General features: G+C 44.7%; 1 protein-coding gene across 2 annotated transcripts in view; it reads left to right on the forward strand.

Moving 5' to 3' along the window:
• Positions 1–7,278: 7,278 nt before the first annotated feature.
• CYRIA (CYFIP related Rac1 interactor A) overlaps positions 7,279–26,575 on the forward strand; it is a 123,192-nt gene continuing 103,895 nt past the window's right edge. For both annotated transcript variants that reach the window (XM_040348563.1, XM_040348561.1), the window contains exon 1: positions 7,279–7,379. The gene's annotated coding sequence lies outside the window, so the exon portion shown is untranslated. The remainder of the gene's footprint in view (positions 7,380–26,575) is intronic.

Below are 26,575 nucleotides of genomic sequence, written 5' to 3' on the forward strand. Positions count from 1 at the left end.
TGTTTGTTTTTGTTCTGTGAGTCTTCCTGACTCACCTCTCACCCGGAACTTCATGTATGTACCTTTAAAACCGAAAGTGAAACTAGAGGCACATTATATGATAGATTAAATTCAATTTTTAATCATTTTTAAAAGCAATCAGTTAACTTTTATGTCTCTATACCCAATAAACAGTAATTTCAGCAAAAAAATGTTTTTCCTTTAGTGTCCCTTTAAACTAATAACACACAAAGAATTAAATGTTACCATGTTTTTATTGAACACACCATGTAAACATTCACAGTGCAGGTGGAAAAAGTATGTGAACCCTTGGATTAACAGGTTGAACCTCCTTTGGCAGCAATAACTTCAACCAAACGTTTCCTGTAGTTGCAGATCAGACGTGCACAACGGTCAGGAGTAATTCTTCACCATTCCTCTTTACAGAACTGTTTCAGTTCAGCAATATTCTTGGGATGTCTGGTGTGAATCGCTTTCTTGAGGTCATGCCACAGCATCTCAATCGGGTTGAGGTCAGGACTCTGACTGGGCCACTCCATAAGGCGTATTTTCTTCTGTTTAAGCCATTCTGTTGTTGATTTACTTCTATGCTTTGGGTCGTTGTCCTGTTGCAACACCCATATTCTGTTGATCTTCAGCTGGTGGACAGATGGCCTTAAGTTCTCCTGCAAAATGTCTTGATAAACTTGGGAATTCATTTTTCCTTCAATGATAGCAATCTGCCCTGACGCAGCAAAGCAGCCCCAAACCATGATGCCCCCACCACCATACTTCACAGTTGGGATGAGGTTTTGATGTTGGTGTGCTGTGCCTCTTTTTCTCCACACACAGTGTTTTGTGTTTCTTCCAAACAACTCAACTTTGGTTTCATCTGTCCACAGAATATTTTGCCAGTACTGCTGTGGAACATCCAGGTGCTCTTGTGCAAACTGTAAACGTGCAGCAATGTTTTTTTGGACAGCAGTGGCTTAATCTGTATTATCCTCCCATGAAATCCATTCTTGTTTAGTGTTTTACGTATTCGTAGATTTGCTAACAGGGATGTTAGCATATGCCAGAGACTTTTGTAAGTCTTTAGCTGACACTCTAGGATTCTTCTTCACCTCGTTGAGCAGTCTGCGCTGTGCTCTTGCAGTCATCTCTAAACGACGGCCACTCCTAGGGAGAGTAGAAGCAGTGCTGAACTTTCTCCATTTACAGACAATTTGTCTTACCGTGGACTGTTGATAAGCAAGGCTTTTGGAGATACTTTTATAACCCTTTCCAGCTTTATGCAAGTCAACAATTCCTAATTGTAGGTCTTCTGAGAGCTCTTTTGTGCGAGGCATCATTCACATCAGGCAATGCTTCTTGTGAAAAGCAAACCCAGAACTGGTGTGTGTTTTTTATAGGGCAGGGCAGCTGTAACCAACACCTCCAATCTCATCTCATTGATTGGACTCCAGTTGGCTGACACCTCACTCCAATTAGCTCTTGAAGATGTCATTAGTCTAGGGGTTCACATACTTTCTCCACCTGTACTGTGAATGTTTACATGGCGTGTTCAATAAAAACATGGTAACATTTAATTCTTTGTGTGTTATTAGTTTAAGCAGATTTTATTGGCTTTTCAATCAATTCTTTTGATTTTTCTTCTTTATTTCAATTGGGTTTCCCTGGCTGCAGAACCAGACAGGCACCCAGATCTCCTCAGTAGCTCATCAGATCCTCACAGGTGGCTTCCCAGCGCTTTCTCTTATTTATTTAAAGCGGAGTTCCACCCAAAAGTGGAACTTCTGCTTAATCCACTCCTCACCCCCTTACATGCCACATTTGGCATGTAATTTTCTTGGGGGGGGGGAGGGGGCTTCAGTAGGAGTGGGACTTCCTGTCCCACTTCCTCCTTCCGCCCAGGGACCACTAAGGCGGTATGTCATATCGCCTTTTGGCGGCCCCTCCCTGTAGGCGATCACCTGGGACACGTGACAGGTCCCAGGCGAACCCCTGTCCACTCAGGTAGCGCTGCGCCATTTGCGCATGCGTAGTGAGTGCATGGCCGTGAAGCTGAAAGCTGTCACGGCCGGGTGCCCACAGTTGCAATGGAGGCGCCAGAGGTGAAGGGGGGAGAGGAGTGGAGCTCCGGGCGGCTCGTTGCTGGACCGTGGAACAGGTAAGTGTATGTTTATTAAAAGCCAGCAGCTACACTTTTTGTAGCTGCTGACTTTTAATAAACATAAAAAAAGGCTGGAACTCCCCTTTAACCACATAAGACCCGGACCAAAATGCAGGTGAAAGACCAGGCCCCTTTTTGCGATTCGGCACTGCGTCGCTTTAACTGACAATTGCGCGGTTGTGCGACATGGCTCCCAAACAAAATTGGCGTCCTTTTTTTCCCACAAATAGAGATTTCTTTTGGTGGTATTTGATCACCTCTGCGGTTTTTATTTTTTGCGCTATAAACAAAACAATTTTGAAAAAAATGCAATATTTTTTTACTTTTCGCTATAATAAATATCCCCCAAAAATATATATATATAAAAAAAAAAAATTTTCCCTCAGTTTAGGCCGATACGTATTCTTCTACCTATTTTTGGTAAAGAAAATCGCAATAAGCGTTTATCGGTTGGTTTGCGCAAAATTTATAGCATTTACAAAATAGGGGATAGTTTTATTGCATTTGTATTAATTTTTTTTTTTTTTTACTACTAATGGCGGCGATCAGCGTTTTTTTTTCGTGACTGCGACATTATGGCGGACACTTCGGACAATTTTGACACATTTTTGGGACAATTGTCATTTTCACAGCAAAAACTGCATTGTTTATTGTGAAAATGACAGTTTGGGAGTTAACCACAGGGGGCGCTGTTGGGATTATGTGTTCCCTGAAGTGGGGTGTGGCTATAGGTGTGACGTCATCGATTGTGTCCCCCTATAAAAGGGATGACACGATCGATGCTGCCGCCACAGTGAAGAACGAAGAAAGCCGTGTTTACACACGGCTCTCCCCGTTCTTCAGCTCCGGGGACCGATCGCGGGACTCCAGCGGCGATCGGGTCCTCAAGTCCCGAGGTCCCGGAGCTTCGGACCGGGTCGCGGGCACGGCTGGGTACTAGTACAGGACGTACCTGTACGTGGATGTGCACAGCCGTGCCATTCTGCTGACGTATATGTGCAGGAGGCGGTCCTTAAGTGGTTAAGGTACTTATACAGCACCGTCAATTTACACAGCACTTTACATATATTATACATTCACATCAGTCCCTGCCCTCAAGGAGATTCCAATCTAAGCTCACTAACTCACATTCATACGTATACTACGGTTAATTTAGACAGGATCCAATTAACCTACCAGCATGTCTTTGGAGTGTGGGAGGAAACCAGAGTACTTGGAGGAAACTTACGCAGGCACAGGGAGAACATGCAAACTCCAGGCAGGTAGTGTCATGGTTGGGATTTGAACCAGCAACCCTTTTTACTACTAGGTGAAAGTGCTGTACACTACACCACTGTTCCTTTCCATCATTTCAAACCAGTCTGCCCATTCTCCTCTGACATCAACAAGGCATTTTCCTCCACAACTGCCGCTCACTGGATATTTTCTCTCTTTTGGACTATTCTCTGTAAACCCTAGACATGGTTGTGTGTGAAAATCTCAGTAGATCAGCAGTTTTGAAATACTCAGACCAGCCCGTCTGGCATAAGGTTGCCACCTCATCCTTTTAAACACGATCACATATGAATTACACCGGTTCTGAGGCTATTTTAATGCAGATAAGGAACCAAGGCCCGGATTCACGTAGAATGGCGTATCTTTGTACGGGCGTAATGTATCCTATTTACGTTACGCCTCCGCAACTTTTACAGGCAAGTGCCGTATTCTTAAACGAAAGTTGCGGCGGCGTATCGCAAATAGGCCGGCGTAAGCCCGCCTAATTCAAATTGTGAAGAGGTGGGCGTGTGTTATGTAAATTAACCATGACCCGACGTGATTGACGTTTTGACGAACGGCGCATGCGCCATCCGTGGACATATCCCAGTGTGCATTGCTCTAAAGTACGCCGCAAGGATGTATTGGTTTCGACGTGAACGTAAATTACGTCCAGCCCCATTCACGGACGACTTACGCAAACAACGTAAAATTTTAAAATTTCGTCGCTGGAACGACGGCCATACTTAACATTGGTACGCCTCATATACGCCTCATATAGCAGGGGTAACTTTACGCCGGGAAAAGCCTAGCGTAAACGGCGTATCTGTACTGCGTCGGCCGGGCGTACGTTTGTGAATTTGCGCATCTAGCTAATTTACATATTTCTAGGCGTAAATCAGTGTACACGCCCCTAGCGGCCAGCGTAAATATGCAGTTAAGATCCGACGGCGTAAGAGACTTACGCCGGTCGGATCTAATAGAAATCTATGCGTAACTGATTCTAAGAATCAGGCGCATAGATACGACGGCTCGGATTCAGAGATACGACGGCGTATCTGGAGATACGCCGTCGTATCTCCTTTGAGAATCTGGGCCCAAGTGAGTTTAACCACTTCAATACTGGGCATTTTCCCCCCCAATCCTGCCCAGGCCAATTTTCAGCTTTCAGCAATGTTGCACAATTGCGCAGTCGTGCTACGTGGCTCCCAAAAAAAATTGACATCCGTTTTTTCCCACAAATAGAGCTTTCTTTTGGTGGTATTTGATCACCTCTCACCTTTTTATTTTTTGCGCTATAAACAAAAAAAGGACTGAACATTTTGAGAAAAAAACACAATCTTTTTTACTTTTTGCTATTATAAATATCCCATTTTTTTTCTCAGTTTAGGCCGATACGTATTCTTCTACATATTTTTGGTAAAAAAAAATTGCAATAAGCGTATATTGATTGGCACCCACGTGAGGCGACGTCCACCCAGGATGACAGAGCCACCTTGTGGACATCATTTGACATTACGCGGGATGGGAAGTGGTTAATGACCAACTTAATCAGCCAAAGAACCTGTGTAATTCATAATTTATATGTGTTCACTTTTAACCACTTCGCGCCGGCGCTATAGATGAAAGATGTCTACAGCGCGCCGCTCATCTGCCACCGCGGGCACGCATCAGGGAAAAACTGTGCCCGCCAGGTCACGCGGATGCTGGTGCGCGTGCCTGTCGGCCGCGATGTCCGCCAGGTACCTGCGATCGGCATTTACAGAGCCAGGGACGTGGATCTCTGTGTGTAAACACAGAGATCCACGTTCTGTCAGTAAGAAGAGACCGATGGTGTGTCCCTTGTATATAGGGACACAGATCGGTCACCTCCCCCAGTGAGTCCCCTCCCCCCACAGTAAGAATCACTCCCAGTGAACACATTTAACCCCTTCCTCGCCCCCTAGTTCCCTGCCAGGCACATTTATACAGTAATAAGTGCATATTTATAGCACTGTTCGCTGTACAAATGTGAATAGTCCCAAAATAGTGTAGAAAGTGTCCAATCTGTCCGCCGCAATTTCGCAGTCCTGACAAAAATCGCAGATAACCGCCATTACTAGTAAAAAAATAAAAATAAATGCCATAAATCTACCCCCTCTTTTGTAGACGCTTTTGCGCAAACCAATCAATATACGCTTATTGCGATTTTTTTACCAAAAATATGTAGAAGAATACGTATCGGCCTAAACTGAGGAAAAAAATTGTTTTTTTTTTAAAAAAAATTGGATATTTATTATAGCAAAAAGAAAAAAATATTGGGCTAGATTCAGCATTGATTTACGCCGGCGTATCTATAGATACGCTGCGTAAATTCAAAGCTGCGCCGGCGTATCTTCTTTCTGTATTCAGAAAGCAAGATACACCAACATTAGCCCACTCTAAAAGATCCGACTGGCGTAAGTCTCTTACACCGTCGTATCTTAGGGTGCATATTTACGCTGGCCGCTAGGTGGCGCTTCTGTCATTTTCAGCGTAGAATATGCAAATGATCTAGATACGTCGATTCACAAACGTACGTGCGCCCGGAGGATTTTTTTTTTACGTCGTTTGTGTAAGGCTTTTCCGGCGTAACGTTACTCCTGCTTCTATGAGGCGTACGCAATGTTAAGTATGGACGTCGTTCCCGCGTCGAATTTTGCATTTTTTTATGTCGTTTGCGTAAGTCGTTCGCGAATAGGGCTGGACGTAATTTACGTTCACGTCGAAACCAATACGTCCTTGCGGCGTACTTTGGAGCAATGGACACTGGGATATGTACACGGACGGCGCATGCGCCGTTCGTAAAAAACGTCAATCACGTCAGGTCATCACCCATTTACATAAACCACGCCCCCCTCATACTTATTTGAATTAGGCGCGCTTACGCCGGCCCCATTTACGCTACGCCGCTGTAACTTAGGAGGCAAGTGCTTTGTGAATACAGCACTTGCCTCTCTGATTTACGGCGGCGTATCGTAAATACGATACGCTACGCCGCCGTAACAATGTGCCCGGCTACCTGAATCTAGCCTATTGTGTTTTTTTTCTAAATTTTCTGTCTTTTTTTGTTTATAGCGCAAAAAAATTAAAAAAAAGGAGAGGTGGTCAAATACCACCAAAAGAAAGCTCCATTTGTGGTAAAAAAAGGGACATCAATTTTGTTTGGGAGCCACGTCGCACGATCGCGCAATTGTCATTCAAAGAGTGAAAGCTGAAAATTGGCCTGGGCAGGAAGGGGGTGAAAATGCCCGGTTTTGAAGTGATTAAAGGAATGAGGTGGCAACCCTAGTCTGGCACCAAAACCACGCATCTTAAATCCCCTTTCTTATCTATTCTGGTGCTTGGCTTGAACGTCTGCAAGTCGTCTTCACCACATCTAGAAACCTAAATTGCATTGAGTTTCTGCCATGTGATTGGCTGCTTAGCAATTTGTGTTACCAAGCAACTAAATGGGTGTACCTAATAAAGTGGCTGGTGAGTGTATATATTATACGTCCGATCACTACTTCATGTTTCCGTTTCTTTTATTGAGTAGGACAGGGAATCCTATTACTGTACACGAAGCATTGCAGCACACCCACATGACAAATGTGTAGTGTACTTGTGGTGTTTACCCTCCCACCATGACAGCACTAGGTGTGTGTGTGTTATCTGACATCACTGCTTCTCTAACAGTCTCCAATACAAGGCAGGGTGCCATTGGAGTGACAGCACAGCTGCTTCCTGCAGCATCACATCCCCTAGCAACCCGTGACGTAGCGTCCCCCCAGCCCCGTCCACCGCTCGCCACACCTCCGCTATTGCGCCTGCGCGCAGCCTCGTACCGCCTCCACACTGGACGGAGGAGGGGGGGACTCCGCGCATGCGCAACATTTGGCTGAGAACAGCGGCAGAAGCAGCGAGCAGCGAGCAGAGCGGTACCCGGGGACGAAGCAGAGCTGAGCCCTGAACTGTAAGTAGTGCTGTGTGTACCGCGTGTGACCCGTTCGTATCCCTCCGCAACCGTGTGTCCCTCCGCCTACCCTGGGAAGACTAGATCCCGGAGGGGGGCTGCATATGATGAATGCGGTCACTGCTCCACCCACACTGGATGCTGGCTGAGCACGACTGGCATGGCACCGCTGTCCATGTGTGTGTGTGTTCTGCTGGAGGGAGCTGATACCCACAGATGTTCATACAGGGGGTGATGGGGGTTAGCCTGTCTGATTGTTGGATGATGGGGCTGCTCTACGTATTCAACGCTCGCAAACGTGCCTCGCCCACTCAGATCTAAGCGATCCACGGTTATGCGTGCGTTCCAGCAATGTGCAATTTATTATCGCTTTTCATTGTTAATCGCACCCCAAATGATCCTTGTAACGCGTGCGCAAAATCGTGCATCAAAATTCACCAACAGCGCCAGTTACTAAGCGTTCTGGGCAATACAATCTGAAAAAAAAAATAACCCTGGCACTTTTTGGGCATGCTTACAGCGACCCCCCCCCCCCAATAACATGAATGGGCAAAAACTGCGCACAGATGCATCAATGGAGGCCAAAGCGGTTTTTGAATGCGGGAGCCCGCCTGGGGGGGTACGGATATAGGAAGGTTGCTTTTACGCTGGCCACACCGTGAGAAGTTGTCTCTGTGGTTGCTGCAAGGACGCAAACGGTTTCTGATGCTACCTGTTGACGCCGCGACGCTGGCGAGATGTGTAATGTGGATAGATGCAGATGTGATGCTGTTTTTGCAGCGCAGTGGATGGGCACCGTGTGTTGCCAAGCGGCATGACAACACACCGCACTGCTGTGCTGCTCTGTGTGCTACAAAGAAAGGTTCACACGTAAATCCTGCGGTTTTTGGAACGTTTTACCTACATTTTTAGACACGCTCCCATTTATCTCTATTACAGCACATACATTCATAAAAGCGCATCAAAAATGCTGCATGCAAGACTGATGCCCTTTCATGAAAACACGCATTCTAACGGAGGGCAATGGGAATGTGCCTAAAAACGCATTGCCCCAAAACACATTTGTGTGAACTTGGCCCAAGGCTGCTTTCTCACTGAACCCTTGCGCTTCTACATCCGCCCCAAAGATGCTGCTTGCAATACATTTCATAAAGTCCCGCAAGCGCACTGCCTGGGTGTGAAAAGAAACACTGAAATGAATGGGAGGCGGTTTACAATCGATAATCCTAGCGCTAAAACGCATGAAAACCGCCAGTGTGAAAGGGGTCTAAGGCTGGGCTCACACTGCCGCTTGGAGCGGCTCACAGCAGGAGTCCAGTGCGTCTCTATTTACTTGTTCAGTTCTGGTTTCAGCCCAAATTTTTGCCTGAATTTAGATCTGAAACGGGCCAGAAGACGCACAGGGTTCCTGTGTAATTCACAGCGGAGATTTGTGAACTGACCCTCCATAGAGAAAAAAACACATGAAAGGTAAAAGAGGGGAGGTCCTACATGACGCCCATCCAAAAGCAGCCTCAGCCCAGACTCCATCCAGGCCACTCCCCTTATGAGTTTCGCTCCGCCCACGCGGCTCAGACATGGACCTCAATGACTAAGCCTCGTGGGCAGGGCAAAATGCTTTGGGGGAGTGGCATGGATGGAGTCTGGACTGAGGCTTCTTTTGGATGGGTGGCATCTAGGACCTCCCCTTTGTCATGCTTGCACCTACTGAGCCAAGCTCTTCTAGCCTGCACTCTTTAGAGTAAGTTTGGATAGACAGGAGCCTGGCGTGCCATCTTTGATGTAAAAACACCTACATTTGGTGTGCCATCCCTGATCTTTGATGTAAAAACGCCTACATTTGGTGTACCATCTCTGATCTTTGATGTAAAAACACCTACATTTGGTGTGCCATCTCTGATCTTTGATGTAAAAATGCCTACATTTGGTGTGCCATCCCTGATCTTTGATGTAAAAATGCCTACATTTGGTGTGCCATCCCTGATCTTTGATGTAAAAACACCTACATTTGGTGTGCCATCTCTGATCTTTGATGTAAAAATGCCTACATTTGGTGTACCATCTCTGATCTTTGATGTAAAAACACCTACATTTGGTGTGCCATCTCTGATCTTTGATGTAAAAATGCCTACATTTGGTGTGCCATCCCTGATCTTTGATGTAAAAATGCCTACATTTGGTGTGCCATCCCTGATCTTTGATGTAAAAACACCTACATTTGGTGTGCCATCTCTGATCTTTGATGTAAAAATGCCTACATTTGGTGTGCCATCCCTGATCTTTGATGTAAAAACACCTACATTTGGTGTGCCATCCCTGATCTTTGATGTAAAAACACCTACATTTGGTGTGCCATCCCTGATCTTTGATGTAAAAACACCTACATTTGGTGTACCATCTCTGATCTTTGATGTAAAAACACCTACATTTGGTGTGCCATCCCTGATCTTTGATGTAAAAACACCTACATTTGGTGTGCCATCCCTGATCTTTGATGTAAAAACACCTACATTTGGTGTGCCATCCCTGATCTTTGATGTAAAAACACCTACGTTTGGTGTGCCATCCCTGATCTTTGATGTAAAAACACCTACATTTGGTGTGCCATCCCTGATCTTTGATGTAAAAACACCTACATTTGGTGTGCCATCCCTGATCTTTGATGTAAAAACACCTACATTTGGTGTGCCATCCCTGATCTTTGATGTAAAAACACCTACATTTGGTGTACCATCTCTGATCTTTGATGTAAAAACACCTACATTTGGTGTGCCATCCCTGATCTTTGATGTAAAAACACCTACATTTGGTGTGCCATCCCTGATCTTTGATGTAAAAACACCTACATTTGGTGTACCATCTCTGATCTTTGATGTAAAAACACCTACATTTGGTGTGCCATCCCTGATCTTTGATGTAAAAACACCTACATTTGGTGTGCCATCCCTGATCTTTGATGTAAAAACACCTACATTTGGTGTGCCATCCCTGATCTTTGATGTAAAAACACCTACGTTTGGTGTGCCATCCCTGATCTTTGATGTAAAAACACCTACATTTGGTGTGCCATCCCTGATCTTTGATGTAAAAACACCTACATTTGGTGTGCCATCCCTGATCTTTGATGTAAAAACACCTACGTTTGGTGTGCCATCCCTGATCTTTGATGTAAAAACACCTACGTTTGGTGTGCCATCCCTGATCTTTGATGTAAAAACACCTACGTTTGGTGTGCCATCCCTGATCTTTGATATAAAAACACCTACGTTTGGTGTGCCATCCCTGATCTTGGATGTAAAAACACCTACGTTTGGTGTGCCATCCCTGATCTTTGATGTAAAAACACCTACATTTGGTGTGCCATCCCTGATCTTTGATGTAAAACGCCTACATTTGGTGTGCCATCCCTGATCTTTGATGTAAAAACGCCTACATTTGGTGTACCATCTCTGATCTTTGATGTAAAAACACCTACATTTGGTGTGCCATCTCTGATCTTTGATGTAAAAATGCCTACATTTGGTGTGCCATCCCTGATCTTTGATGTAAAAATGTCTACATTTGGTGTGCCATCCCTGATCTTTGATGTAAAAACGCCTACATTTAGTGTACCATCTCTGATCTTTGATGTAAAAACACCTACATTTGGTGTGCCATCCCTGATCTTTGATGTAAAAACACCTACATTTGGTGTGCCATCCCTGATCTTTGATGTAAAAACACCTACATTTGGTGTGCCATCCCTGATGTAAAAACACCTACATTTGGTGTGCCATCTTTGATGTAAAATCACCTACATTTGGTGTGCCATCCCTGATCTTTGATGTAAAAACACCTACATTTGGTGTGCCATCCCTGATCTTTGATGTAAAAACACCTACATTTGGTGTGCCATCCCTGATGTAAAAACACCTACATTTGGTGTGCCATCTTTGATGTAAAATCACCTACATTTGGTGTGCCATCCCTGATCTTTGATGTAAAAACGCCTACGTGACATGTTTTTTGAGTCGCATGTTCAAATGTCACAGGTGCATGTCAAGTAATAGGCACCCAGAAAGCAGCCTACTCCAGGTATTTTATTTCTTTGCATAGTTACAATGGTCCAGCTTGTTCTGCAAGTATACATATACCATACCTGTGGCATCTGGATATCGCTGGATGTAGTAGTTGGCATTACAGCGTTCCATGCTGAGCAGCTTCCATGCCGCTTTGTAACCATAGATGTTCAGTCACTTGGCACAGGCATCATTCAGAGAACACCTTGTATTTTTCTCAATGAAGGTGATCTCCGATTGGATGGGGTGGAGTGATGACACCACAATCGTCATCTCATCCAATCGGCAAATGCTTGCATCCATTGAGAAAAACACACGATGCTCTGTGAATGGCGTCCATGCCAAGTGAGTGAAGCCCTATGGTTATTGAGCAGCAAGGCAACCACTGGGCATGGAACCCAGAAGACAGCGAGGATCACTGTAGAGCAGGGGTCTCAAGCTGGCGGCCCTCCAGCTGTTGTGAAACTACAAGTCCCATCATCCCTCTGCCTGTTGGAGTCATGCTTGTAACGGTCAGCCTTGCAATGCCTCATGGGACTTGTAGTTTTGCAACAACTGGAGGGCCGCCAGTTTGAGACCCCTGCTGTAGATGCTTGTCATTATTTCATGGTGTCCATTCACATCTGACCATAGTGTCACTTCAAGCTTGTCACTCAATGGTAGTGTGGGAAAACGCATGTAACATTCATTGTGTTGCAAATTTTCTTGCCTAGCAATGAGCTTTCCATTGGCTCAGACCCTGAAAATGCAATAAAAAGACCAACGATTATACGCGTAAGTGTCAATACGGCTTTCGCGCCTTTTCAGGTGTGAGCAATTTCGTATGGGCGAATGAAAAGTAGGTTGCTAGTAGGAGGGGGGCTGGCTATGTAGGACATGTTTTTTCCCATTAAAGTCTACAGAGCCAAACATTGCACAATGCTACCCCAAGGAGACCCTTATAGTTGGCATGACGGGCATCAGTGTGAATGGGCCCTTGGAAATGTTATTGTCAAGAGTTGTCATGCTTCTGGAAATGAGTGAAAAAATCCCTCAGGTGTGAATGGAAGCCAATTTCGCACTTTGCTGTGTTTGTTTTATTTTTAAACTAGCTGAATACCCGGCGTTGCCCGGTCTTCCTATCTTAACCTTTTGGGGAGGAAAATCATAGTAATATAAATATACCCATCTTTTATATAAGGGTGTAGGTAAGGGTTAATTTAACTGTCATATATTTTTATTTGGCATATAAGTAATATGTGTACCAGGTATTATTGAAATATCTCCAGGCGTACAGAAGTTATGTGGGAACATACATTTCCCATTGATTTGCATGGGACTTTAAACAAAAACCCCGACCCTCACAAATGGGGGTGGGTAAGGGTTAAATTAAATATCCTATAGTTTAAGTGGACATATAAGTAACATGTGACCAAGTGTTATCGAAATATCTACAGCCGTTTGGAAGTTATGAAGTAACATGTATTTCCCATAGAGTTGAATGGGACTTTAAAGAAAAACCCCGACCATGGCAAATGGGGGTGGGTAAGGGTTAAACCACCTATCCTATGTTTGTTGCTGACATATAAGTAACATGTGTGCCAAGTTTCATGTAAATATCTTTAGCCGTTTGGACGTGATGCTGGAACATACATACATACACACACACACCCAGACACGTTGAGTTTTATATATATAGATACACCCTAACTGTCACTTCTGTGAGTACTGCGACTGTTCATCTAATCAGGGCTGTGGAGTCGGAGTCGAGGAGTCGGAGGAAATTTTGGGTACCTGGAGTCGGAGTCGGCAAACAATGCACCGACTCCGACTCCTATACTAAATTTAGATTGGAATAAAAAAAAAAAAGCAAGTTTAAATGTCCCAATTCACAAAAAGTTATAATTAATGACTTCTCTACTGTAAGAATAAAGACCAATGCATGCAGTGCCTCACGTAACCGCAAAACAAACACGTTAAGTGACCGTGAAGAAGCATGCTTTTCATGTGCTTCACTATATGGCACGCAACGCACAATTAGGAGCTGCAATACTTATACTTTCCATAGTGTTGTGTTCTGCTTTTACAGGGAACGCAGCATCCATGTGTAACCTAGCCTCTCACTGATAAGGGATTAAATACATATGTTTTTTGCAGGACTAGATAGTGAGACACTTGTATAAGTGAAGGGAATGGAGGGCCAATAGTTCAAGACTGAAGCTGTAAACCATTGGAAAAGCTGCTGTCATTTAGCTAAGGCTATAAAAACTTGTAAACTCCGATTGTTAGCTTAAACTTTAAACATGACTATAGGATTCTCCTAGGAAAATCATGTTTTAGAATAAATGCCCCTTCCTTTGTCTTTTGCTTAAACTGTGCAATACAGTAGACTGTTGGCTTCCCAGCCAGTAGTCCTGTGGTAGGTTGCATTTCTTTCCCTCAAGGAATGTATAAAATACATTCGCATATTAATACAGAGGAGTCGGAGTCGAGGAGTCGGAGTCGGAAGTACATAAAACTGAGGAGTCGGAGTCGGAACATTTATCTACCGACTCCACAGCCCTGCATCTAATTGTCATACCTAGGTGCTTTTTGGGCATTTAATGGGTCGGAAAAGCACCCAACAATCGAGTTTTTTGCTGCCAGTGGAAACAAGCCTTATGGCTAGATGTAGGCTTTTTTTTTTTTTTTTTTCTTTAAAAGAAGATTCAATAAATAATTTTCTGAAATCGTAAGAAAATTAGCAACGGGCAACACATGTGATTGTTGTATGATTGTGGGGTAATGGGGTCGTCTTATTGTTCTTTTAATGTCTTTTGACAATATGGGGTCTCAACTAGACCAACGCCCCCTGTGATCAATGACGATTTGTATCAATCATCGGAGAATGTGTTTCTCTTGTGACCTGTATTTTATTAGCATTAAGCCAATCAGGCCACGTCACCCCAGCCATTGTGTTGCTGGGACCGCTCACCACCATAAGGATCGGCTCATTTACACTCGCTACAACTTCAACACACATTAAAGCCTAGTACACATGAGGAGATTATCGAATGAATGATCATCCTCTTTTTTTTTTTTTTTTTTTTTTTGAGTCTCCATATCGAATGCAAATAGGTTACTAATGTAAAAAAAAATCTTGTGTGAAAGAAGAAAAATCCGGGAAGTGATGTAATGTGTTGTAGTGTATTTGTATTGTATTTTCAGCTGAAAACTAATAAACAAAAATCGTATGATCTGGTATCGTACAAGGAAATTTTCATGTTTGTCCCTTCGGAAAATTTTGGATGAAAGCTGTGTAAGAACGATCAGATTATTGTTTGATTGCGTCGAAAGCGGAATTTTTATCTGTTTTTTCCATCGTGTGTGTATGAGGCTTAAGCCCGAATTTTTTTTTTTTTAACATTAGATTGAGGCTATTTAAGGGAAGCAGAAACGGGTATTTTTTTTAAAATCAATGCCGTACTTGCCGTATTTGAGATGGATGTTCTCCCGCCGCTTCCGGGTATGATCTTCGGGACTGGGCGTTCCTATTTGATTGACAGCCTTCCGACCGTCGCATACAGCGCGTCACCAGTTGCCGAAAGAAGCCGAACGTCGGTGCGGCTCTATACGGCGCCTGCGCACCGACGTTCGGCTACTTTCGGAAACTCGTGACGCGCTGTATGCGACGGTCGGAAGGCTGTCAATTAAATGGGAACACCCAGTCCCGCAGCCCATACCCGGAAGCGGCGGGAGAACATCCATCTCGAAAACGGTAAGTACGGCATTGATTTTAAAAAAAATACCCGTTTCTGCTCCCCTTAAATAGCCTCAATCTAATGTTAAAAATGTATTTTTTGGGTGAACCTCTACTTTAAAAGAGAAGTGAAGGTCGTACCCCCCCCCCCCCCCCCCGAGCAATCGAACATCGCAGATTGCTCGATTCTGACAGTTTCCGGAGCAAAAATGTGCACCTGTACCTGTGAACAAAACCACACCGGAACGGTAAACAGCAGCCAGACATGTGTGAAGCTAGCCTTAAAAGGGGCCTTCACTTGCCTCATCCTTCAATTTTTTAGAGAAATCCTCACTCCCTGTTCTTCTGTCTGTAACTACACACAGTAATGCAAGGCTTTCTCCCTGGTGTGGAGAAAACCTCTTGAGGGGGCATGCAGGAGTGTCAGGATGCCCACCAAGGCCCCTTTCAGACTGGGGCGGGAGCCGTGGTGGCGGTATAACGCCGCTAAAAATAGCGGCGTTGTACCGCCGGGATTCGGCCGCTAGCTGTGCGGTATTAACCCCCGCTAGCGGCCAAAAAAAGGGGTTAATACCGCCCGCAATGCACCTCTATAGAGGGTGGTAATGCGCGGTTTCCCATTGTTTTCAATGGGAAGGAGCGGTATACATGCCGCTCCTCTCACCGCTCCAAAGATGCCTCTGACAGGAGATTTTTTTTGTCTCCCGCCCTCTGGCTTTCACATTGAGTAGGCAGTGAAGGGGTTTTTCAGGCGGTATAGCAGCGCTATTTTTACCGCTGTACCGCCTGAAAAACTCCTCAGTGTGAAAGGGGTCTAACACACAGCTCCTTTCTCTATCTGCAAAGTAGAGAGCGTCCTGACTTGCCTGTTTGCCCCCTCAAGAGGCTTTCTCCACCAGGGAGAAAGCGTTGCATTTGTGTGTGTAGTTACAGACAGAAGAACAGGAAGTGAGGATTTCTCAAAAGAAATAATGACATTTAAAAGCAAAATGGAAGGATGAGGTAAGTGAAAGAGGACTGCACTAAGGTAAAGGAAGCTATTTAGGGGAATTGTTTTTACCTTTACAACCCCTTACCTACCGCTTCAACTTGCTTTTTATCTTTTATGCGTTTTTGATACTTCTGATATTCTTCGGTAATCCTTCAATGATGAATTTTTTTTCTTGTGTGTGTGTGTGTGTGTGTGTGTGTGTGTGTGTGTGTGTATCACATGCCTGCAATTTCTCCAAAACAAAGTGAAGCAGAAGCTGCAGGTACTGTAAGCGAGTTTTGTCATAGACTTCTATGGAGGCTTTGAAGTAAAACCACGCGATTCTGGCTAAAATGGGAGTCACAATTTTTTTTGCTTAGAATAAAGATCGCAATTCTGAAAAACTATATTTTAAAGATTTAAAACCCCTAAACATTAGGTTATCAAACAAGATGGCAATAAAATAAGATCTAATTATCTTTGCTTCAATCAAATTTCAGGAAATGCAATAAAAAATATTGTAATGTGTAAAGAAAGAAAGGAAAAAAAAAAAAGTTATATTAGGGTCCTTTTTTTTTTTTTTTTTTTTTTATTTGTAGCTGCTGACTTAAAAAAAAAACGTCCGAACCTCCGCTTTAAGTGGTTAAAAGGTTGAAAAAAGGCAAATAAAGTAGCTGGGTATATCATTACTTTACAGGCGGTCCCCTACTTACAAACATCCGACTTACAAACGACTCCTACTTACAAACAGAGGGAGACAACAGGAAGTGAGAGGAATTCTACCCCTAGGAAGGGAAAAATCAGTCCTGTTGGTTATTATGGGAAAAATGTGTCTCCACTGATACTCTATCACCAATCCTTGTTTCCCTAACAACCCAAAATTTTCAAAATCCATTTGTCATTGGGACAAAGTGAGGTGAAATGTTCTGAACAGGGACACAGACAGCAAAACAAATGTTACAGGGGTGATAACCCTTCTCTATGTTATCGAAAAAGCTTAAAAGTAGATTTTTTGGCTGGAGCTACACTTACAAAATGTTACCTGTTCCAAATTACAAACAGATTGAACTTAAAGCGGGAGTTCACCCGAATTTTTTTTTTTAACATTAGATTGAGGCTCATTTTGTCAAGGGGAATCGGGTGTTTTTTTTTTTTTTTTTTTAATCGAAGCAGTACTTACTGTTTTAGAGAGATCTTCTCCGCCGCTTCCGGGTATGGTCTTCGGGACTGGGCGTTCCTATTTGATTGACAGGCTTCCGATGGTCGCATAAATCGCGTCACGAGTAGCCGAAAGAAGCCGAACGTCGGTGCGGCTCTATACGGTGCCTGCGCACCGACATTCGGCTACTTTCGGAAAATCGTGACACGATGTATGCGACTGTCGGAAGCCTGTCAATCAAATAGGAACGCCCAGTCCCGCAGCCCATACCCGGAACGCGGCGGAGAAGATCTCTCTCTAAAACGGTAAGTACTGCTTCGATTTTAAAAAAAACACCAGATTCCCCTTGACAAAACGAGCCTCAATCTAATGTTAAAAATTAACTTTTTGGGTGAACCTCCACTTTAAAGTGATTTAGGGTATTGATTTTTTTGATTATCGTAATTTGCAGTGACGCTTATGTGAAAGTCACCTTGTGCTTGAATTTTGTCATTTGTATTTTATAGTGAAAATAATGAAATGCTGTGAGTGAATGAGAGCCCTTATCCAGAAAAAAGCTTGCAATCTAAGGCAAGGCCATACATTATGCAATTTTCTTTCTTTCCACCAAGGGTTGAGGGAAAGAAAATTGTTCAGCTCTCTCATTACCACAGAAAGTGTCGGGAGGGGGGGGGGAATCCCTTCTGCAGCACTATTGTGTGCGCAGGGAGCTCTCCCCACCGGCAGAATACAAGGATCTCTTCTGGCAGTGATTGGGTGAAAAAAATCTGATTGATGGAAAGACCTAATTACAACCAGCCTTCCCCATAAATGGATCGAAATGTAGCCGGTTCCTGCTAAACTGACTACATTTTGATTCTGTGGCGACTTTAGAGGAGCGGCGATAGACACAAGAGGCAAGGGAGATGTTCAGGTCATGTCATAGTGCAGGCATTCCTAGGCCAGCCCTTGTAGAGTATGGATCATGTTTTCCAGATCCCTTCTCAGAATCGCTAATCAGTTTGCTGTGTTTATACAGTATCTCATGAGCACATCTGTTTAATTGGATGGAAGGTAGAAAACATGTTGGTGGTCTTGACTTCTGAGAAGCATAGGCTGTTTTATGACCAATAAACCAATACCCCCCCCCCCCAAAAAAAAGATACAGAAGCTGATAAGGGTGGAAATAGGGCAAGGCCACAGCTTTTATTGAACTTTCCCAATGTACCAAGCAACAATGTCAGTCACAGATATACTGTGAGCACCCATAAAACATAAACTCACATAGCCTAAGCAGCATGTCCTTGCCATCAGTGCCAGACAGGCATTAGACTGACCCCAGAACTTAACTTGAGGGCATAGCCCATAAAGCAACATTAATTGCTGGCAAGGTCAAAATCGGCAATAAAACTGACCAAACATCCCAACGGGTGGGAGGGTGGTCATCTCTTGTGACAACTGAATCTCCTCAGAGCAGTTGGATGTGCTCCGGTGTAGCCTTTCCCTAGAGTTTAGGCTCCACCAAGTCACCTCAGGTCTTTGTAGCCAATCCCAAGGGAACTAATTACACCCACAGTGATGCCATGCTTCCAACAGTCAAAGCTCCCTTTCCCTGAAGGGGGGGGGGGGGGGGGTTCAAGGGGCCTTCATTGAGGACTGTATTTAGGAAATACTGATGCAGTAGGTAGTTTTCCTTCTGTTGAGTTACACCACACTTTTATAAATCGGATCCTAGCTGCTGAAGCTGTCTAATCGTATTTTGCTGGCTGTAAGGACTCATTCACAATATTTGGTGCTGATGTGTTATAAATGACGCATTGCACTGTTTGTTTATTTTTTATCAACTTTATTGACCTGTCACAAAGGAACCATTCGTGTGTCTTTTATTTACAGCAGTGGGTTGTGATGCAATGTACTGCGTCGCAACCAGCTGAGCTGAACAATGAATGGCATGTCCTACTTTTTTCATCGGACAACGCAAATAAAGGCAGGCAGAAGGTGGTGTTGGAAGGCCTAATTTGCTACTACTGACCTAAAGCAAAGGGAAAATAATGCTCAATATCTGTTCAGTCATATCTGACTTTTGGCGATTCTCTGGGCCATTTCTCAGTCTCTGAAACACTTGTTTCTCTAAGTAAAATATTTTACAAGGTAGGTTGCCAGGTTTTTCCTCAACCCTCAGCAGTTGCTCAGGCTTGGGGCTGTTTTACTATGTATGTCTCAGTTTTCTTTGGTGTTCTTAAAAGCTGTGTTCACACCTGTTGCAGAACGCATGCAAAAGTGCGTTTTTTCTTGCAATACACAAAATACACTGCTCTTTTTAACATGTACTGTGGTGCCATTCATTCTTAAGCTGCAGTACTATGCGTTTTTGATGTGGCACAGTTTTTAAAATCTTGCAGAGACTTTTTTTGCAAGATTGTCATGCATAGGGCAGCTCATTGAAGGGAATGGGAAATTCTAAATGTAACGCATGGGAAACGCACAAAAAAGTGTGTTCGCTCGGTTGCACCTCTGTGGTGTGAAGTTCACACTGAATCAGACTTTTAAATTGTGCTACTTTACTAATGATAGGATGATCTCAAAGCCACAGGTCAGTGCGATTTCAAATGTGACTTGCCTGACATCTGTTCTACTTCTATGTAAGTTTCACCTGAAATCGCTAAAATAGTGCAGGAACCTTTTTCCTGTTTTAAACAGTTCCATTGCTGGCCAACTTTACTTTCGAATCACCAAAAAAATCCACCAATATCAGGGACTAGGAAAATGCCTCGCACTGATCTATAATTGGATGACTGAATGCTCACTCAAACTCAATGGATCGAAAACAGAACTCCTTATCCTTCACGCAAATCGGAAATCGAATTCTAGGACCACATGGACACCACCCACCATTCTGGGACAAACCATCAACCCAACCAACAAAGTCAAAAGCCTCGGAGTCACCTTTGACTCAGACATGACTATGGACGCACAAATAGGAGCAGTAGTCAGCAGTTCTCACTACATTCTCCGCATGCTACGTAGACTCATTCCCTTCATCCCGGAAGAGGATAAAGCAGTAGTGGTTGGCACAATCATCAATTCCCGACTCGACTACGCAAACTCCCTCTACTTAGGACTACCCAAATACCAGATTTCACGTCTACAAGTCATCCAGAACACGGCAGCCAGACTGGTAACGGGTAAAAAAACGTGGGAATCTATCACCCCGGTCTTGAGGTCCCTCCACTGGCTAGCCGTAAAGGATCGGATCACATTCAAGACACTCTGCCTCACCCACAAATGCGCACAAGGAAGCGCTCCGCAATACTTAAACGAGAAAATTTAAACCATACGTCTCCAATCTGGTGCTACGATCAACTGACCAAAACCTCCTCGAAATCCCCACAGCCCGCTACAAATCTAAGGGAGAACGTAGATTTTCAGTCCAAGGACCTCGGCTTTGGAATGCTCTACCCACAACCATTCGCATGGAAGAAAACCATCGGGCTTTTAGGAAAAAACTGAAGACCCATCTCTTCTGAAGGATTAGCACGACTCTGGATACAAGCGCCTTGAGGCGTTTCGGTTCGCAATTGTCAGCGCTATACAAGTTACTCACCATAAGGTGCAACTTTTCATACAATTTGGACCTGTGAAGTCGCATAACAAGTCGCACCAGTGTGAATGGGGGCTGCTGTCCTGCACCACAAGGTTTTATATGATTTGGCGTTCTCAGTATTCATTCAGACCAATAGATCAAACGAATTTGACTGAACTTCTGAACTAAATCGTATTTTGTGTCTCCCTGTTCCTGATGTTGCCATATAAGATCATCCTCGTTCCCTTATCTGTGGATCAGTGGTGGTGACTCTGAGACTCTGCATGCGCGCTACCTTCGCCCTCTCTCCCCTGTATATACATATTATATGACAGAAGCGTGTGTATTTGTTCTCGTTGCTACACGTGTGATATGTTTTTTTCACCCGTCTATCCTCTGTGCTTTCCATCTGTCACTTCACTGGTGTGCAATTTGAATGGCTCTTTGTGTTATATCCCCCCCCCCCCCCCCCCAGGCCTGTGCTTTGGATTTTTACATACCATTAAAGTAGAAGGCTTCAGGACAACTACCAGTAGCTAGTTGGAGCTTCTCCTCTCACTGCCTGTGTTTGTTTTGGATTTCTTAATTCCCAGGGGAAGAACTGCAGGTTACACCATAATGATTTCTAGCTCCCTTCCGAAGCTGCAAAGCCTGTACAGCCCTATGTGCTGGCTGGGAATGCCGTCTACATCGGTGACTGGGCTTCATATAAAAGTGGCAGCACACTGGCATTCTTCGATAATCCCACTGATCCTGGCAGTCTGTTCCTCGAGTTGGACTGAGTACAGTTTGCAGTTTATATCGGGACTCGGAAGGATATCTGATAGAAATTTGTGGCTGATTTCTTTTTCTCTATTGTGTTTTTCAATGACAAAGAAAAATGCACAGCCTATGAATTGTTACCTAAAAATTTCCAACTGGGACAAATAGCTTTGAGTATACTGTCCAGTGTCCATAGGTTGTAATCACTCGTAACCTTGCCCCGCCATACTTGCATGACTTGGTTGCTTTTTATAATACACATCTTTTTACTCTTTGATGTTATTAAAGGGTTAACTATATCTGAGCATCACAAACAGGGTAGATAAAAATGTATGTTTAAAAAAAAAAAAACCCTGATATTTTCTTTTTTATTTAAATAATTTTTTATTTTTTTTTTAATCAAATTTAATTTAATAAAACAACATTTTTAGATTTTAAAGATAGTGTTTTTTTTTTTCTATTTAACCACTTCAATACCAGGCACTTATACACCTTCCTGCCCAAGCCAATTTTCAGCTTTCCGCGCTGTCGCAATTTGAATGACAATTGCGCGGTCATGCTACTCTGTACCCAAACACATTTTTTATCATTTTGTTCCCACAAATAGAGATTTATTTTGGTGGTATTTGATCACCTCTGCGGTTTTTATTTTTTGCGCAAAAAATAAAGACAGAAAATTTTGAAAAAAAAAAGGTTTACTTTTTTCCCAAAAAAAAAAAAAAAAAATTCTACTTCAATGACGGGCACTGATATGGCAGCTGCACTGACGGGCACTGATAAGGCGGCACTGATGACAGACACTGATAGGCGGCACTGGTATGTGGCACCAATAGGCGGGACTGATGGGCACCAATAGGTGGCACTGATGGGTACTGATGGTCACTGATAGGTGGCACTGGTGGACACTGGGTGACATTGCTGGGCATCATTGATTTGCGGTCTTTCACAATGGTGCCAATCAGTGCCCATTTGTGGGCACTGATTGGCACATATTTGGCATCAATTTGCATATGTGGATGGCCATGTGGGATGTACCTGGCCATCCACATGCTTGGGACTTCCCTGATGGTCCAGTGTGGGCATCCGTGGGGGGGGGGGGGCTGCGCTGATTAACAATCAAATGCAAACCCCCCTGTCAGGAGAGCAGCCAGACGCGAGTGAGGAACAGCCGATCGACGGCTCTTCCTGTTTACATCGTGATCAGCCATGATCGGACACGGCTGATCACGTGGTAAAGAGTCTCTGCCGGAGGCTCTTTACCGAGAACGGAGATGCAGGATGTCAGACTGACACCCCACATCACCGATCGCTGCGCGCGCCCGCATGTTATCTTGCTGGACGTCAATAGAACGTCCAGTCAGGATAACAGAACCACTTCCCGAGCTAATCTCCCACTGTATAGCTTTAAAAAAAAAAAAAAAAAGTATTCGGTGGGTGCCGGGGGACAGAAAGCGGACTATTTAACCACTTCCGGGTTTAGCCATATTATATTCCGCAGCAGCGCTCCACCCAATTACATTGAATGCCGGCCTATTCTATATCAGTACACTGGGGCCGGCCGGGAGCACTGCTGCGGATTAATCCACCTAAACCCAAAAGTGGTTAAATAGTTTGCTTTCTGTCCCCCGGCACCCACAGAACATGGGGGGGACCCGGAGAAGTTTTTTAAAAATAGCTGCACAGTAGGGGGATTGGCTCTTTGGTACACAGAATTTTGGAGCCCCCGCCCACTCTACCTCTGGACCCCCACTGAGTTCCCCCTTAGCCCCAGGAGGAAAAGACAGGTCCAGATGTATCGACAGTGCTCAGCTGGTCCCAGCTCCAGAGGATCCACCTGCATGATAAGCTGCACTCCACTTCTCAACCCCTATCCCACCCTGTCCTCACTTACTCCCCCACCCCCAAACCACCCCCCTTCCTGCTCTTCATAGGCAATTGGTAATTGGTATTGGCGAGTACTTAAAGGGGAGTTCCAGCCTTTTTTTTATGTCTATTAAAAGTCAGCAGCTACAAGAAGCATAGCTGCTGGCTTTTAATAAACATACTTACCTGCTCTACTGTCCAGCGACGAGCCGCCCGGAGCTCCGCTCCTCCCCCCCCCCCCCCCCCTCTCCGATGGAGCCTCCATTCTAACTGTGGGCACCTGGCTGTGACCGTTTTCGGCTTCACGGCCGTGCACTCACTGCGTATGCGCGAGCGGGGATAAGCTACCTGAGTGGACAGGCGATCGCCTGGGACCTGTCACGTGTCCCAGGTGATCGCCTACAGGGAGGGGCTGCCAAAAGGCGATATGACGTATCGCCTAAGCGGTGCCTGGGCGGAAGGAGGAAGTGGGACAGGAAATCCCACTCCTACTGAAATTACATGCCAAATGTGGCATGTAAGGGGGCGAGGAGTGGTTCCAATTTTGGGTGGAACTCCGCTTTAAAGTATCGGTACTCCAAGTGTTAAAAGGAAAAAATAATGGCATGTGTGCATCCCTAGTAAAAAGTAACGTCTCCTGGAATATGTAACATTAATATCTCAGGAAGCGTTACAGGCATACCCCACTTTTAAGTACACAATGGGACCAGAGCATGTATGTAAAACGAAAGTGTACTTAAAGCGGTAGTTCCCCCCTCAAAAAAAATGTTACCCTTAGATTGATGCTCATTTTGTCTAGGGGAATCGGCTAGTTGTTTTAAAATCGAAGCTGTACTTACCGTTGTATAGAGCGATCTTCTTCGCCGCTTCCGGGTATGGTCTTCGGGACTGGGTGTTCCTTCTTGATTGACAGGCTTCCGACGGTCGCATCCATCGCGTCACGAGAAGCCGAACGTCGGTGCGGCTCTATACAGAGCCTGCGCACCGACGTTCGGCTACTTTCGGAAAATCGTGACGCGATAGATGCGACCGTCGGAAGCCTGTCAATCAAGAAGGAACGCCCGGAGACCATACCCGGAAGCGGCGGAGAAGATCCCTCTCTACAACGGTAAGTACAGCTTCGATTTTAAAACTAGCCAATTCCCCTAGACAAAATGAGCATCAATCTAAGGGTAGCAATTTTTTTGAGGGGGAACTACCGCTTTAAAGTGAAACAATACCTTTTTTCACTTCTAGGGTGTAGTGGGGGTGTCAGGGGCACACTGGAACAGGGCGGGGTATGCTCTCTGAGCTTCAGCTCCTTCTATTGTGGCTGCAAAATGTCTGTACAGTACTTGTAAGGCACTTTACATAGACTCGCAGGTACGTCCTTACTCGCGAGTGTACCTAAAGCGGGGTATGCCTGTAATTTCCAAGGAACAATCTGTAAACGGACATGGCGCCAGATCTCTGTTTGCACATGTGCATGATTTACCACCATGTCATCGGGGATCCAACTGCAAGAACTAGGAAGAGACGTGCGGCTCCCAGTGATGTAAAATGGAAGATGGCGGCATGGGATAGGACCTTCACGAAGGGAAAGCAGGCTTCTATTCTCATTGGTGGGTGAAGTTCCTCCTAGTATTGTTAATCTTTTGCCAAGAAGCACACAAGGCCTTTGAAAAGGACGCATCCATAACCTTCTCCTATTGCTGAGTAGACTCGAAGTTCTACTTGGTGATCCTTGTTTGGCTTTAGTCAAGATGTTGTTCAGTGAACATTCTGTTTTCTTTCATTGCAGAGTTGAGATTTGGATGTGTAGTGGAAGAATTGTTGGCCTGTCACATATTTGCAAGTCTGGATAATGCTCTCTCTACTGACAGCAGATGGTGGGAGGATGCTAGAACTCCCTGTCCATTCATTCGCTTGCATTTCTGCATCTCTATGGCGTCTTTTGTGTCAAGGGTTATATGGGGGGCATCCCCTTTTTATTTGTGGATTAGTCAGTCTATGCCTGGATCCTCTGCTCATAATTTTATTAATAAACTAAAGCTTCTAGTGCCCCGGCTTTGTTTCCATAGAAGGCTCAATAGCTTCATTGTTGTATGACAAGGTGCTGACAACGTCTCAGAAAAAGCTTTATTCCCAAACCTGATTTCAGTGTGTTAATATCTCCTTGGGGTTCATCTATAGAATATCTTTGTCAGAACCGTGTTGAAATGAGCTAGTTCCGTATGCATGCGATTTGTGACAGATTGGCGTACTCTCTGTACCATGGCTAATAACGGCTATATCTGTACACTTTGTCGCTATTTAGAGGGATTGCCATGCAGAACAGGTTGTCATCCCATCTTTAGTACAGCCATTCTGTATTGCCCAACAGCAAGCAATCTCATTCAGATTGGTAAAGTCCATTGTGCTCATTGTGGTGGTAAAGACAAGGGCTTAATCCATAGTAGGCAGACCTGGATCATTTTAAAACGGGCATTGCATATTCGTTTTGAATGTCATTGGTTGATGTGCAATGCAAACCCACTTCTGTGCCTTGTAACGCCAAACTCTTACCCTGTGCCATCCCAGTTCACTGCTGTGCATGGATTTAAAGCGGAGGTCCGGGAAAATAAAAGCCAGCAGCTACACATACTGCAGCTGCTGGCACCGCAGCTTATGTATCCATCAGCTGTCGGGTGCTGCCGCCACCATTACGGGTAAGGGAACCCAGCAGTGTAGCCTTTCAGCTTCACGCCGGGAACCCTACAGCTCATGCAAGAGGCCCTTCTCCTCTCTCCTATTATCCCAGCCGCCAGGGGAGGAGGAGGAGGGAGCCCCGCGGTGACACTGAGGCCGGACTCCCGGAGGTGGGAAAGGATACCTGTCAAAGACTGGTATCTTGCCCCCCCCCCCTGAAAGGTGCCAATTGTGGCACCGGAGGTGGGGGAGGAATCCAATGAGCGGAAGTTCCACTTTAGGGTGGAGCTCCGCTTTAAGGCACACTGGCAAACTAATGCACTGCAACAGTGTGAATCTCTGCTTTGACTAAAATCAAGTGTAGTATCTGTTCTGATCAATGTCCAGTGGGGGTGCTCCACTGTCATTTTGTCCTTTTTAGGCAGTAATGGCCGACT

The sequence above is a fragment of the Rana temporaria genome, chromosome 4, assembly GCF_905171775.1.
Source record: "Rana temporaria chromosome 4, aRanTem1.1, whole genome shotgun sequence".
NCBI lineage: Eukaryota > Metazoa > Chordata > Amphibia > Anura > Ranidae > Rana > Rana temporaria.